At 42.9% G+C, this 13525-nt stretch overlaps 1 pseudogene; it reads right to left on the bottom strand.

Annotated features, from left to right (window-relative positions):
• Window positions 1–6295: 6295 nt before the first annotated feature.
• On the bottom strand, window positions 6296–12856 carry LOC136172663 (small ribosomal subunit protein uS5m pseudogene; annotated as a pseudogene).
• Window positions 12857–13525: the final 669 nt, after the last annotated feature.

Here is a 13525-nt window from a genome sequence, read left to right on the forward strand (position 1 = left end):
AATCTAGGGTAATTCCATCTCAAGATACTTAATATCTGTGAGAAGCCTTTTTCTAAAATAAGGTCACATTTACCTGTTCTGGAGGTTAGAACTTGGACATGTATTTCAGGGGGAGGGGCAGACACTATTCAGTTCACTACCCCTGTACTCAAGACAGTTAGCCTCATTTCACTTATCCTCCTAGTCACATGCAAGAAGCCGGAAACTGACAGTCCCCATGTCCCCCCAAGTGGGTTTAACGCCTGGGCATCGGAAGTCAAAGAGGACCAGAGGACAGCACACCTCTGGGCGTGAGCACATTCCAGCCGAAGAGATCAGGACAGACTGGCCCTTCTGGTCGTGAGCAGTGCCTTCCATAGAGGAAGGGGACCCACCAGAAGTAGACTTCTCACCATTCATCTTCATGACTCCTCATCCTTGGGGACTATTCAGAAAGATACAGGACTGAGCCTGGATAACCATTCCAAACCATTCCCAAGCTCCTGGGAATGAAAAAAGAAGTTTTCCACTTATAGAAAGTCATAAAAAGAAAATATGGGATCCTGTACTCACATCTCCTTTTTCTGGCCTTTAAAAGAAGCATTAACATGAACAGCTAACAGTATAAGTCAGTCTAGAACGTTAAAAAAGACAGCTCCTGGAGGTTAGAATGAATATGCATAGGTATATTCATTTAGTCATTTATTCAGTAATCTATGTAAGTGACACCTAGGTTCTGTAAATGCAATGGTGATTGAGGCATTTATGGTCCCTGGCCAAATAGGACATAGAGTGTGGTTAGTAGGACCACGTGCCATATTATATAATTGCATCTTCCATTGTCTGCGTTGTGATACCAGAGCATATACTAGGGGGGTTGTAATAATTTTAAAGGGGTTAGGGGAAGTAGCGGCATTCAGACTTGGAATAAGACTTAGAACATAATTTTGAAGGGGTTAAGGGAAGTAGTAGCAATTAGACTTAGAACAAGACTTAGAACCAAAGACTTCACCAAAACGTCTGGGTGAAGAGAAGCAGGGTGGGGAAGGCGACAGATGAGAAAGAACCTGGAATGGCAGCAGCTGATGAGGTAAACAAGAGTTAAAACCAAAGGGCCTTGTGAACATGCTAAGGTATTTGGACTCACCCTACAAGCTAGTGACATAATTAGATTTGCATGTTGAAAGGTTCACTCTGACTACAGCATGAAGTACTGCCTAGAGTAGCATATACCAGCAGTGCAGAGACCAATTTAGAGTTTCTTGTGATAAACCATGGTGGTTATTGGCATGTTAGATACCAAAAGAAATCAAAATCCCCTGTGGCCCCCCAATTTAGCCATCCCCATCTCTAATTCCCCAGTCTGTGGGTTACAATGGCCAGTCCAGTGAAGAAGGAAGTTAAGAAACACTGCTTGAAATTCACTGAGTTGCAACTTTTAGCTTCAAATTGGAAGTCAAAAGTAGAGATTATTGGCCTTTGTAAGCAAAAATTGGCTTCAAGCATAGCTAGATCTGGAGACTCAATATCATCAGTACTATGTTTCCATTCTCTTTCCATTTCTTAATTCTGTTCTGTTTTGTGTTGGCATCACCTTTAGTCAGATCTTCTCCAGAGTGGTGTTCCCCTACATTAACTCAAGGCACCTCTTCCTCATCCCATGATCAGTAGGAAGAGTACATTGTTTCTTGAAACAATTGTGACAAAAGTCTTTTCTCATTGGTAAAAATTAGATCTTTCCAACGCTGAACCAACAAATATGGCAATAAAATAGAACAGATTTGTTAGGTTGAAGTGAGGTGCTCATCCCTAAAGTGGGCATAGATCCATCTTATATAACATACATAGAGTGGGGGACTGGTAATTTTCAAACATAAATTCTAAGAGTCATTATCAGAAGTAAAGAATGTTGATTCTGGACTAGCAAAGCTAAAAGCTGTCTACCATACATCCTTATTCTTCCAACCCACCAAACACAGACTTACATTATTAATATGCAGTTTTCCATTAATAATTTCAGGTTGTGGACAAGAATCCTAGCCTTGGGAAAGAAAGGTTAGAAAAACTTGGACTTTTTTTCTGAGCAAACCTGGCTTCTTAGTCCAACCAGGCTGTGGCATTATATGTGTGTGGCAGTCAGGGGGACTGCATTTTAGGGAAGAGAAGAGTGCCAGCTGGTTATTTCATGCCCTAAATTTCAGTTTAGGTCTTAATGAAAAGGATTAGCACCTTGACTAAAGTCATCTTGTACTCTGAAAGTGAAACCCAGAGAACAATTAATAATACAAACCCCAGGACTTTGTCTTTCTCATTGGAGATCTCTCACATTTCATGTAGAGCAAAATTTCATTCAAATCTCATTCCCAGAAAGTGCAACTCTGTCAATGAAAGTATCTGTGGGGAATACAAAAATTATCTTGGCCGAATCAATTTCCAAGAGTCTACGAGTAAGGACTCTGGCCAGACAGAGATGTAAGGAGACCATTCTGGCTATAGAAACCACCTGGAAATCCAAAAGTAGCAGTGAATATAGCAGAATTCTAGGGAGCTAACACCCTTGAATAGCATCAGATTCCGATACTTCTTATCTCTGTTTACTCCTCTTTGGCCAAAGAGTCATGAAGTTATGATGGAAATAATGACTTTTCTTTAGGATATGCTATTGTTGAAATTTTGGACCAGAACCAAGTTCTGTGGACCAGAACTTGGCATTGGTTTTATTTGTTTGCAATAGATACCTGTCTTTTCTGTCTCCTTAAAGTTTATTTCCCTTTATTGTAGTAATACTCCCGTCTCAGTGATTCAGGTGACATTCCAGGGGAGAATATGTACCCCTGGCCTGGGAAAATACTTTGGCTATGAGTGATTGGGTCATTGATAAGCATGTGACCTAACTAAGGTCAGTGAAAGTCAGACCAGGGGAGAAATTCAGCTTGGGCACCCTTTAACTATAAGCAATTTTACCCATTTCTATACAGGCCCAGCAGCATTAGGGAATTCTGAAGACAATAGTTTTATTTCCATTATCTACTGCTGCCTAGCAAATCATCTCTCAAAATTTATTAGGTTAAAAATGCAATTATTTTATTTGCTCATGATTCTATGAGCTCTGGCAGGTACAGTGGGAGTGGTTTATCACTGCTTCTCAAGGCCTGGAGCTGTCAGTGGGAGGCCTCAAGTGGTGAGGGTAGTTGAACTAGGTCATGTGTTTGGAATCCTGGTTCTAGTTCTTTCTCAGATTTCTCAATGCACTTTCTGGCCTCTGTACATGACTAACTTGGGCTCTCTTAAGGCATGGTAGATTCAAGGTAATACGATTCCTTTCCTGACAACTGGATTCTAAAACAGAATATCCAGTAGAACAAAATATTGAATATCCATCACTGGTACAAGCACTTACTAATGACCTGAATCTTTTTTTGGCTAGAGTCACACGGTCAAGGCCAGAGTCAATATGGAAGGGGTTAAAACAAGAGCATAAATACTGAGTAATGATATCCAGCTGTGAGGAAGGAACACTCATACACCAAGTCTACTGTACGTTTGGATGCTGAATTTCTCACAAAGATAATGAACCTCTCTTAAGTTGCTTCTCAGAGGCTATAGTTAAATGATAATTACTCAATCAGGAAAGAAAAAGCATAGTGGCCACCAAAATATTGCTATAGCTCAAAGACTGCCTTGTACAAGGAAAGCTTTACCTTTGGCACTCTGAGAAATAACTACATGATATCATGCGTGCATGCATGCTAAGTCACTTCAGACATGTCCAACTCTTTGCAGTCCTATGGACTATAGCCTGCCAGGCTCTCTGTCCTTGACATTCTCCAGGCAGGAATACTGGAGTGGGTTGCCATGACCTCCTCCAGGGATCTCCCCAACCTAGGGATCAGACCCACATCTCTTATGTCTCCTGCATTGGTAGGTGGGTTCTTTACCACTAGCGCCAGCTGGGAAGCCCACAGGATATCATGAGGAGTACTAATTTCCTACTTGAGCTTGATACCCTACAATTTTGGTGTAAATGGAAATGTAACTTCCTTTTCTAGTTAAAATCTGGTGAGGTCTGAACTTAGGATTTGTAGAGAACAACAATAGCAATGATAAATATGTGGTATTTTAAAGCCCAGACAATTTCTTTAGCTTTCACCAGTTCCTCTACATAACATCTGAGTCACACATAGCCAGCATTTTCTATAATATTTTAGAGCAAACTAATCAAAGAATTATAAGCTCCTTCATGAGGAAGAGCACAAACTAACCTGTGATTTTAAAAGTTATAATAAAAACTTTTATCACAGGGAGTCAGCTATACTACAACTTATCAAAGTAAATATTTTCTATCTTTTCCTCATTAGTCTAATGTTGGTTCTATTAGCCAGCGTTCTCCAGAGAAACACAATCAATAGAATGTATTCAGATGTATAAAAGAGATTTATTGTAAGAGGTTGGCTTATGCAATCATAAAGTCTGCAAAACCCCACAATCTGCCATCTGCAAGCTGGGAGTCCAGGAAAGCCAATGATGCTGACGGTTAAGGCAGGAGAAGATGGATGTCCCAGGCCAATAAGAGAACAGGTCTGCCCTTCCAATAAATTTTCATTCTACTTAGCTCCCTAAATGGCTCAGATAAAGTCCACTGGCCTTGGTGAGAATGATCAGCTTCCTTAGTGTATGAACCAAATGTGAGTCCCCTCCAGAAACATACACAGATACGGACACACTCAGACACACCCCAAAACACTCACAGACACACTCAGAACTAATGTTATACTACCTATCTGGGCATTCCTTAGTCCAAACAAATTGATGCATAAACTTAAACATCTCATTGGCCAGGACTACATAATCTGCTTTTCTAAGAGGAAATGCTTCTGAATGGATTTGATTTAAAAGCTTATCACTTGTCCTTCGCCCTTAACTCCTCTCACCAACAAAAGGAAACACAAAATTGACCTCCTTTACCAGTTACTGGTGACGATGGCAGATCTCTTTGAGAAGAAACCAAAATGATAATTAACCCTCAAATGGGAGGGTAAGCTGAACCCCTTGCGATGATATTACTATATGTTTCAAAGACATCCCTCAAAAAAAAGTAGTCTGCTTGATATGAGAGCTTCCCATTGTGGGAAATATGAAGAAAGTGTGTCTTCTCCACATGTGAGATGAGAAAACTGACATTTCCTATAGAAAATAGAGTCCTTCTTATTCTAGTTTTGCTTTTTTTATTCCTTTCTTCTGGCAAACTCTCTTTCATTAATACACTTCAGACAGGTTGAGTGTCAACCATTTAATCTGTACAAACTCAGTTGGACCACAGTGAAGTAATATAGGACTGATCTAATGAAAGAGAAAATCACACCTGAAACTAACACAACATGTATTCAACTATAGTGCAATAAATTTAAAAAAAAAAATGAACATCAGACTTTCTCCTCTAACCTCTATCCTCTTTAGCATGAAAAGTCTTTGACTTTGGTTAGTTAACCATCATATTTGTATAGCAAGTCAAGTATACTAGGTACTCTGCTAGGTGATCTTCTAAATATTCTTCTAGGCTTACAGGAGTGAAAAAAACAGAGCCCTGGCTTGCTGTTGCTTCTGCTGCTAAGTCACTTCAGTCGTGTCCGGCTCTGTGCGACCCCATAGATGGCAGCCCACTAGGATCCCCCGTCCCTGGGATTCTCCAGGCAAGAACACCGGAGTGGGTTGCCATTTCCTTCTCTGATGCATGAAAGGGAAAAGCGAAAGTGAAGTCGCTCAGTCGAGTCTGACTCTTCAGGACTGCAGCCTATCAGGCTCCTCCATCCATGGGATTTTCCGGGCAAGAGTACTGGAGTGGGGTGTCATTGCCTTCTCCGAATAATACCTAGAGCAACCACCAAAATATGAATACAAAGAGGTTTACTAAAAAGAGAAATTTTAGAGTCAAAAAGAACTAAGTTTGTATGTTTTCCTATGCTTTCTAATTGTGTGTTACAGTCAAGTAACTCTAACTTGACTTTACATTATTTTTTATCAGATCAAACTAGAAGTCCTGCCTCCGCAATGCATTTGATTTTTACTAGTTTAAATAAATATTTGAAGTAGTTTTTAACTAAGACACGTATGTAAAGTTCCTATCACAGTGATTGGTATGTATGATGTGCTCAATCAATTACATCTGTATTATTTATTATTTGTAAATAAATGTAAGATTGGCCTTTCCTTAAAAAAAAAAAAAACGACAATCTAAAGCGTGAGAAGTTGAGTCTCTCTCCCAGGTGCTGGAAGTACCCAGTGCCAGGCTGACCCAGGCAGGAGGGAGGCCTACTCTTTAAAAAGATGTGGCAGCTCTCTTCAAACCTGACCACACAGAGCGCTTCATTCCCTTCATGGCCTTGACATCATCCCAGTCCAGTTTGATATCTGGAACCTCATCTTCCAGCTCCGGATCCTTTCTCAAGGCCCCCCGTGGTGAGGCAACCACGATGGGCAGAGGGCCACATTCCTCCCAGAATTCCACAAATGGAGCCTCTTCTTATCAGCCAGCTGTCGGTGGGTTTCCTGGTGAGAGAGCCCCTGGAAGAGGCCCCTGGTGAGGTTGAGCATGTTGACGGAGCCAGAGACCTTGGCGTGCATGTCTTTGATGCCGATGAGCCGGCAGACGGTGGTGATGGCTCGGTGGCAGCGGAGGCCATAGCCTCTGGGTTGTTTCTTCGTCTTGATATGTGTCCTTTTAAATGTTAAGGAAATATCATGGTACATTTGCATCTGCCCGTTCAGTGGCTTTCCCAATGGCAAAACCTGCGGCTCCTCTGCCGTTCCCCACAGCGACCAGGACACGGACGGATCTCTTCCTTCCCTCTTTGATGGTCATGTTGAAAACATTTCTCACCTCAAGTATCCTGGTATCAAAATCATCATACGTTTCTCTATTGGGACCGAGGTCAGGGGGGCCAAGACTGATGCCGCCCCACGAGTTTCTGCTCCATCCTCGCTCCCGTTTAACCTTCATCTTCCTGTTCCGGTCCCACTCCTCTCTTCGTTGGACCACATCAGCCTCCACCTTTTCTTGCTCTTCCTTGCTTCTTTGAGTGATGGTCTGTATAGCTCCGCTTTTCATAAGTGGGGCATTCAGACCACGCCATAGGAAGCCACAACATCTTTCACTGATGATCTGACCCCTGTTCTTGCATTTATGTGGGCAGGAGGGGCAAGGAGTGAGGGGAAAGACAATATATACACAAAAAATTAATTAGAATTCATGCACTGATTAGTGCTATGAAGAGAATAAAATGGAGATAGGATAGCAAGTGACTAAGGGAAGGAAGACAAAATGGGTTGAATGAGAACAAGCCCTTGGGTAAAGGAAGATGATGTTGCTTTAGCTAAGATACTGGGACTCATTCTGAGATCAGTTCAGTTCAGTTGCTCTGTCATGTCCGACTCCTTGCGACCCCATGAATTGCAGCATGCCAGGCCTCCCTGTCCAACACCAACTCCCGGAGTTTACTCAACCTCATGTTCATTGAGTCAGTGATGCCATCCAGCCATCTTATCCTCTGTCGTCCCCTTCTCCTCCTGCCCCCAATCCCTCCCAGCATCAGGGTCTTCTCCAGTGAATCAACTTTTTGCATGACATGGCCGAAGTATTGGAGTTTCAACTTCAGCATCAGTCCTTCCAATGAACACCCAGGACTGATCTCCTTTAGGATGGACTGATTGGATCTCCTTGCAGTTCAAGGGACTCCCAAGAGTCTTCTCCAACACCACAGTTCAAAAGCATCAAGGTTGGTAAATAGCTAGAGTGAGGTCACAAATGGGCAGTCGAAGACTCTCACCTAAGTTTTCTGACTCCAAGGGCTTTATAGTGACTGTGTAATTTATTGCTGTTATGACCTTGCCAAATTAACATTTGTTCAGTGGAAATACAGGATGCCAGATTATGAGCCATGGTTCAACCACTGACCACAAGAACAAGTGAAATAAACAAGTTTATCACTCACAGGTCCTGGAGGAAATACATGGCATGCCTTGAAGAGCCACACAGTGGGGGTCAAGGCAGACAGAGAGGGAGGCAGGATCTGGAATACATGTCCATAGGTGGGGTGCTTTGGGGTTCCCAGGCTAGGACCTTATTGGTCAGTTCAAACTGAAAGACCAGCCCCACAGGGGCCTTATCTAAGTGGAACATAGGCCTATACCTACTGGGAGGCAGCAGAGATCATTGCTCACAAGGGCTGCTGGGGAAGTCATATCAGGAACTCACCTTTGCTTGTGACCCCATGGCTGCTATTTAGGGTGCGTGTTTGAATGAGGGGCTACTGTCAGTTTAAGGCCCTTGCAGGCTGCTTGACCAAATAAAATGGCAACTGAGGCAGCAATACCATGGAAGAGCTTACTTAGATAAACTCTCAACACTGTCCAAACAGGGACGTTCTGAGAGCAACAAGGGGAAATGCATGAATGAAAAAGGTGACAATAGTTTAAGTATGGTATTTATCTCTGGAGGAATTTTGGTCCTTTCACATATATTATTCAGCCTATTCTCCTAAGGAAAAGAGAGCTTCTCACAAGTAAGAGACCTGTTGCAAATAAAAGGCAAAATATTCCACAGAGATTTCAAGAAACATCCTTACATTTTACAAAACCAATATAAAAACTTGAGAGGCTCTAGTTAAATGAAATACAAAGGATCTCAAAGGGAATACATATGAATATCAAATCAGGAAATATTTACTATGCACATAATAAACACCAGGACCAATACTAGGTTCTGGGAAACAAAGATAAATATGAGACTATTGCCCTGGAGAAACCCTATTCAACCAGCTAAAGAATATTGCCTGCAACTTAAGAATACTTTATATGTGTCAAAAATAAAAACCATGAATGGTTTCTGCCTTCTGTTTTCTCTTCAGTTCAGTTCAGTTCAGTTCAGTCACTCTGTCATGTCTGACTCTTTGGACCTCATAGACTGCAGCAGGCCAGGCCTCCCTGTCCATCACCAACTTCTGGAGTTTACCGAAACTCATGTCCATTGAGTCGGTGATGCCATCCAGCCATCTCATCCTCTGTTGTCCGCTTCTCCTCCTACCTTCTATCTTTGCCAGCATCAGGGTCTTTTCAAATGAGTCAGCTCTTCACATCAGGTGGCCAAAGTATTGGAGTTTCAGCTCCAACATCAGTCCTTCCAGTGAACGCCCAGGACTGATCTCCTCCAGGATGGACTGGTTGAATGATTTCTCTTATGTTTGTATAATCCCTAAATGGGAAGACTTTGACTACCATTGGGTGTATACTCCTAACTGGCCGCTTGTACTTCTGTTCCCACCATGTCTACGAAAAAGTGAAAGTGAAAGTCACTCAGTTATGTCTGACTCTTTGAGACCCCATGGACTGTAGCCCACCAGTCTCTTCTGTCCTTGGAATTCTCCAGGCAAGAATACTGGAATGGGTAGCCATTCCCTTCTCCAGAGTATCTTCCTAACCCAGGAATCAAACCCAGGTCTCCTGCATTGACAGTGGATTCTATACCTTCTGAGGCACCAGGGAAACCCTAAGTATTCCTCCAAAAAGAATATTATGATTGCTATGACTTTCATCTTCACAGCAATGTTTGGAAGACAAAAGAGATAAAGAGATGAATACTGTTATGAGAAAATTGTTTAAGGCAAACCTTGAAGATGACAACTTCTCTGAGTATCTCCAGTTTAATATTTTTCTTCCCTGCCATAGAATTCTCTGTGAAATCAGTATCTACTTTTATATTCCCTATTCACTCTGAAACTCAAACCTTGGAGACAAATCTGATGTATATGAAGTTGAATCAACTAGCTTCTCATCCCTGGGTATTTGTGGCTCAAAACTTATTACCAATTACCAAAGAAAGGCTTTGTTCTTTGTTGGAGAAATTTCAGAAATCTTGGAGAGACAATGGAAGAGGAGTTCTGAGAGGTAAGATGCCTGTTCAGGTGAAGCGAAAAGCCCTGCAGAAGGGAACACTGAATCCAAGATATTCCAGGAAAAGAAGGGTTTTCTAATATCCCAAGGGCCCTGAGAGATGACCATGCCTTTCAGGAGGGGGCTCTGGGAGTTGTGGTGGAGAGAAGGTGAAAGAAAACCAAGGTTGACATCATGAATAGCCCCACTTTCTCCTCTTTGTGACCATGGTTAATAGAGCCATGGGTTCCAAACGTTTTCAAAGTCACTCAGCAAGCTGGCTTGGCTAATAAATCAGGATTTATAAAAAGCTGGTATTTATTTTCTAAGAAAGCCATAGGAACTCAAACTTAGGAATGCTTTCCCCTGTTCATTCCTTACTGACAGGAGATAGTGAACCAGGACCTCCAAGGCAGCAGGGGAACAACCTGTCACAGCTTGTAAACCAGACGCTTCTGGGTCGAAAGGGATGTGTGTCACTAACCTGGCCTGACCTCCTGCATGTTATGTAACTAAGTTTCTTCACACGTAAAGTTGGGGACAGCATAGAAATTTAACCAGAGGATGGTTGTACAGGTTTTTGTTAAGCCAAGGGCAACAGAGAACGTGCACTGAGAAAAGTCAATACACATTTGTCAATTGGCTTGAAATGAAAGAGAGTCACAGTGGGAAGACTGTGGTGAGTTGTAACCTGCCCAGTCTTCCACTTCTGTGAAATAACAGCCAGCCTAGTGGGAGAGGATGGTCCAATAAACATCCTGATGATTGCACCCCTTCCTTGCAAATCATTCCAGTGAGACCTCCCAGGTGGACGTAGATGAGAGGAACCTCATTGCCAGAAGAAGGGGGCCAATTTGAAGACCAGGCAAGGAGCTCAAAACACAGCCAAAGCATCTGCCTCCATGTCTTCATGATGCCTCCCTTTAGGCATTCACTCTTTCATGCGCTCATTCATTAAAAGAGTGAGCATTTATTAAGCTTCCATTCTGAGCCAGGCATTGCTCTGGGCATGTGAACTCAAGACCCTGTTCCTGCCCACAAGTTTACAGGGCAGTAAGGGAAGACATAATTCAGTGAGTGATGTAAGTGTCTTGACGAGGAAGATGAGAGGATGCTGTGGGAAACCAGAAGAGGAACACCTAGCCAAAACATCTGGAGGGAGAATTAGGTAAACCCTCCAGAGGAGGTGACGTCCAACCTGAAACTGAATGACATGAGTTTTTCTAGCAAAAGTGTCAGGAATAAGAGAGTAGTGGTTCTGGGAGAGGCTTTCAGAAAGGGAAACCATATGCCCAGAGGCTCAAAGACCTTTGCAGACTGGCCCCTACAAGGTAAGCAATGTACTAGATACAATGTGATATAGTCAGATGAGCAAGGTACTACTCTAGGAAGTAAAGCACATAAAGCCTAACAAATAAGATGGCTTCAATAATAGCCTTATGCACCTCCGTGAGTCAACACTGCTTTTCTCTGTCTAATCAGTTCAGTAATCTGAGCTTCTGTAACTTGTTACCTTTGCATCCTCTTATTCAGCATCTACCCTCAAGTACCTTATCTTGTAACAGTGACAACAGCAATCTACACTGACTACACTGGCCCTGCGGGGAGAGCCTCTGGCCCTGAACTTGTGTGTGCCCTGTTCAGTATCTAACCCAGAGATACCCACTTCAGCAAACATTTGTTCACTCATTAATGGCTTTACCCAGGGCAGGGAGTGCCTGAGAATAAAGAGTAAATATCTGAATGGTACAAACACCAAAGAGGAAGGGCAAGCCATTGGTCATGATTCAAGGACATAAAGGTGAAGAGTTGCAACTGGCCCCGGAAATTGGCTTCTGAATACCCAATAATGCTTTCAATCTGATGGGCTGTGACTATCCCTTCCAAGAATTACTGAAACCCTTAGGGCCCTCTAGATGCCGCCTGGCCTGGAGTAACACTGGAGAAGAAATCTCAAGGAGTACTGTGATCGCTCCCTGGCCCCCGGTACATGGAGCACCTGACCTGGTTTCGTCTTTCCCATCTCACGGCTCAGGATGATTCACCCGGCCTGGAGCTCCAGTGGAGCGCTGTCTGCTTGAACTCTGGTGTCCTGCCTCATGGCCTGGGGTCTAGCTGCCACGTCGCCGTGGCAGCCTGGATTCCTGGACTTCTGGGTTTTCCTTGTCATCATCTGGTTGTGAATAAAGTGCAGCCTCTGGTCTCCTGGCAGTTTCCAGTGTCTGCTCCATTTCACTTGCATGTACTCCACTGGATTCTGACAGGTCACCCTCTCCATGAAACCACAGCTGAAAGCCGTCTCAAATGAGGCTCTGCCGGACCCCCTCTGGGAGTGAGAGAGAAGCCAATCACAAATAAAAGCAAACCTTTGAAGCAGCACATTTAGAGGTAATGTTACTGGTTTTGATGTCCTGTCTCTGCCTTGTCACTTCTTTTGCTCTGCTTATGTTCTCTTCTTTCCAGGGAAGTTGCTCAGTTCTGTCTGACTCTTTGTGATCCCATTGATTGAAGCCCACCAGGCTCCTCCGTCCATGGCATTTTTCTAGGCAAGAGTGCTGGAGTGAGTTGCCATTTCCTTCTCCAGAGTATCTTCCTCACCCGGGGATCAAACCCAGCTCTCCCACATTGCGGGTAGATGCTTTACCCTCTGAGCCACCAGGGAAGTCTCTTCTTCCCAAGTAGATGCTAACTGATCAGTGAAAAGCCACATAATCAAAGATCTATTGGATATCTTGAATATGCAACCTGGCTTATGGGTTCTGATGATATGGGAAATGGCTTCAGAGCTATGTTTTAGAACTGGTATCATCTTGGTTGATCCAAATTCTCCTTTAGAGTGTTGTAGAAATACTATGGGCTTTCAGCTTCAACAACGAGAAGTTGGAAAGTTTTACCTCTGCCTGTAATCAGAGTACATAACCCTTACCTGAGAATCAAAATGCCAGCCCGGCATTTCAGAACATTCTTCAACAGAAGAAAGTCACTGTCATCTCCACACCCCTGTCTGCCATTATTATTATGATTCTAAACATCACTCTGTCTTGCACCCCAGAAGTTAACAATGAAACAAGAGCCAATCTTGGAAGAACACAGAATATTTTAAGCAAGTCTAAATGCATACTGTGTAGATAAAGGATTTACTGTTGCCAGAGCAAATCATAGATTAGTTATACTAGGCTAAAATTATTATTTGAAATACAAATATCCAAAATATAAATGATGATTCTCTTGTGGCAAAGTTGTGGGGAGGGTAGTTAAGTTTAGCATTAGTATTCTCCTTGGGTTTATTGTTTTTTATCACTAGGGATGCCTGAGTTGCTAAGCTCACCCAAGATTAGAAATGTTTCCAAACTGCCTCAGTGTGCACACAGGTCAGAATATGTCTCTGTGGGACCCTGGCTCTTAACTGCAACTCTTAATCAGGTTCCTTGGGGGCACTACCATGCTAGTTTCATGGATATCATTATCAAGCCTGATTTTTGCCCTGTGGCTGCAACAATGGACTTTTGACCTAGTACATGTTTTTACTCTCTGAACCAAGTCACGTGTTTTCTTTTCTTGCCCCCCACCAAGGTGAGATTTTGTGTGTTGGGGGTGGGGGGGGAATGTGGCATGGAGTTTT

The sequence above is a fragment of the Muntiacus reevesi genome, chromosome 7 (genome assembly GCF_963930625.1).
Source record: "Muntiacus reevesi chromosome 7, mMunRee1.1, whole genome shotgun sequence".
Classification (NCBI taxonomy): Eukaryota; Metazoa; Chordata; class Mammalia; order Artiodactyla; family Cervidae; genus Muntiacus; species Muntiacus reevesi.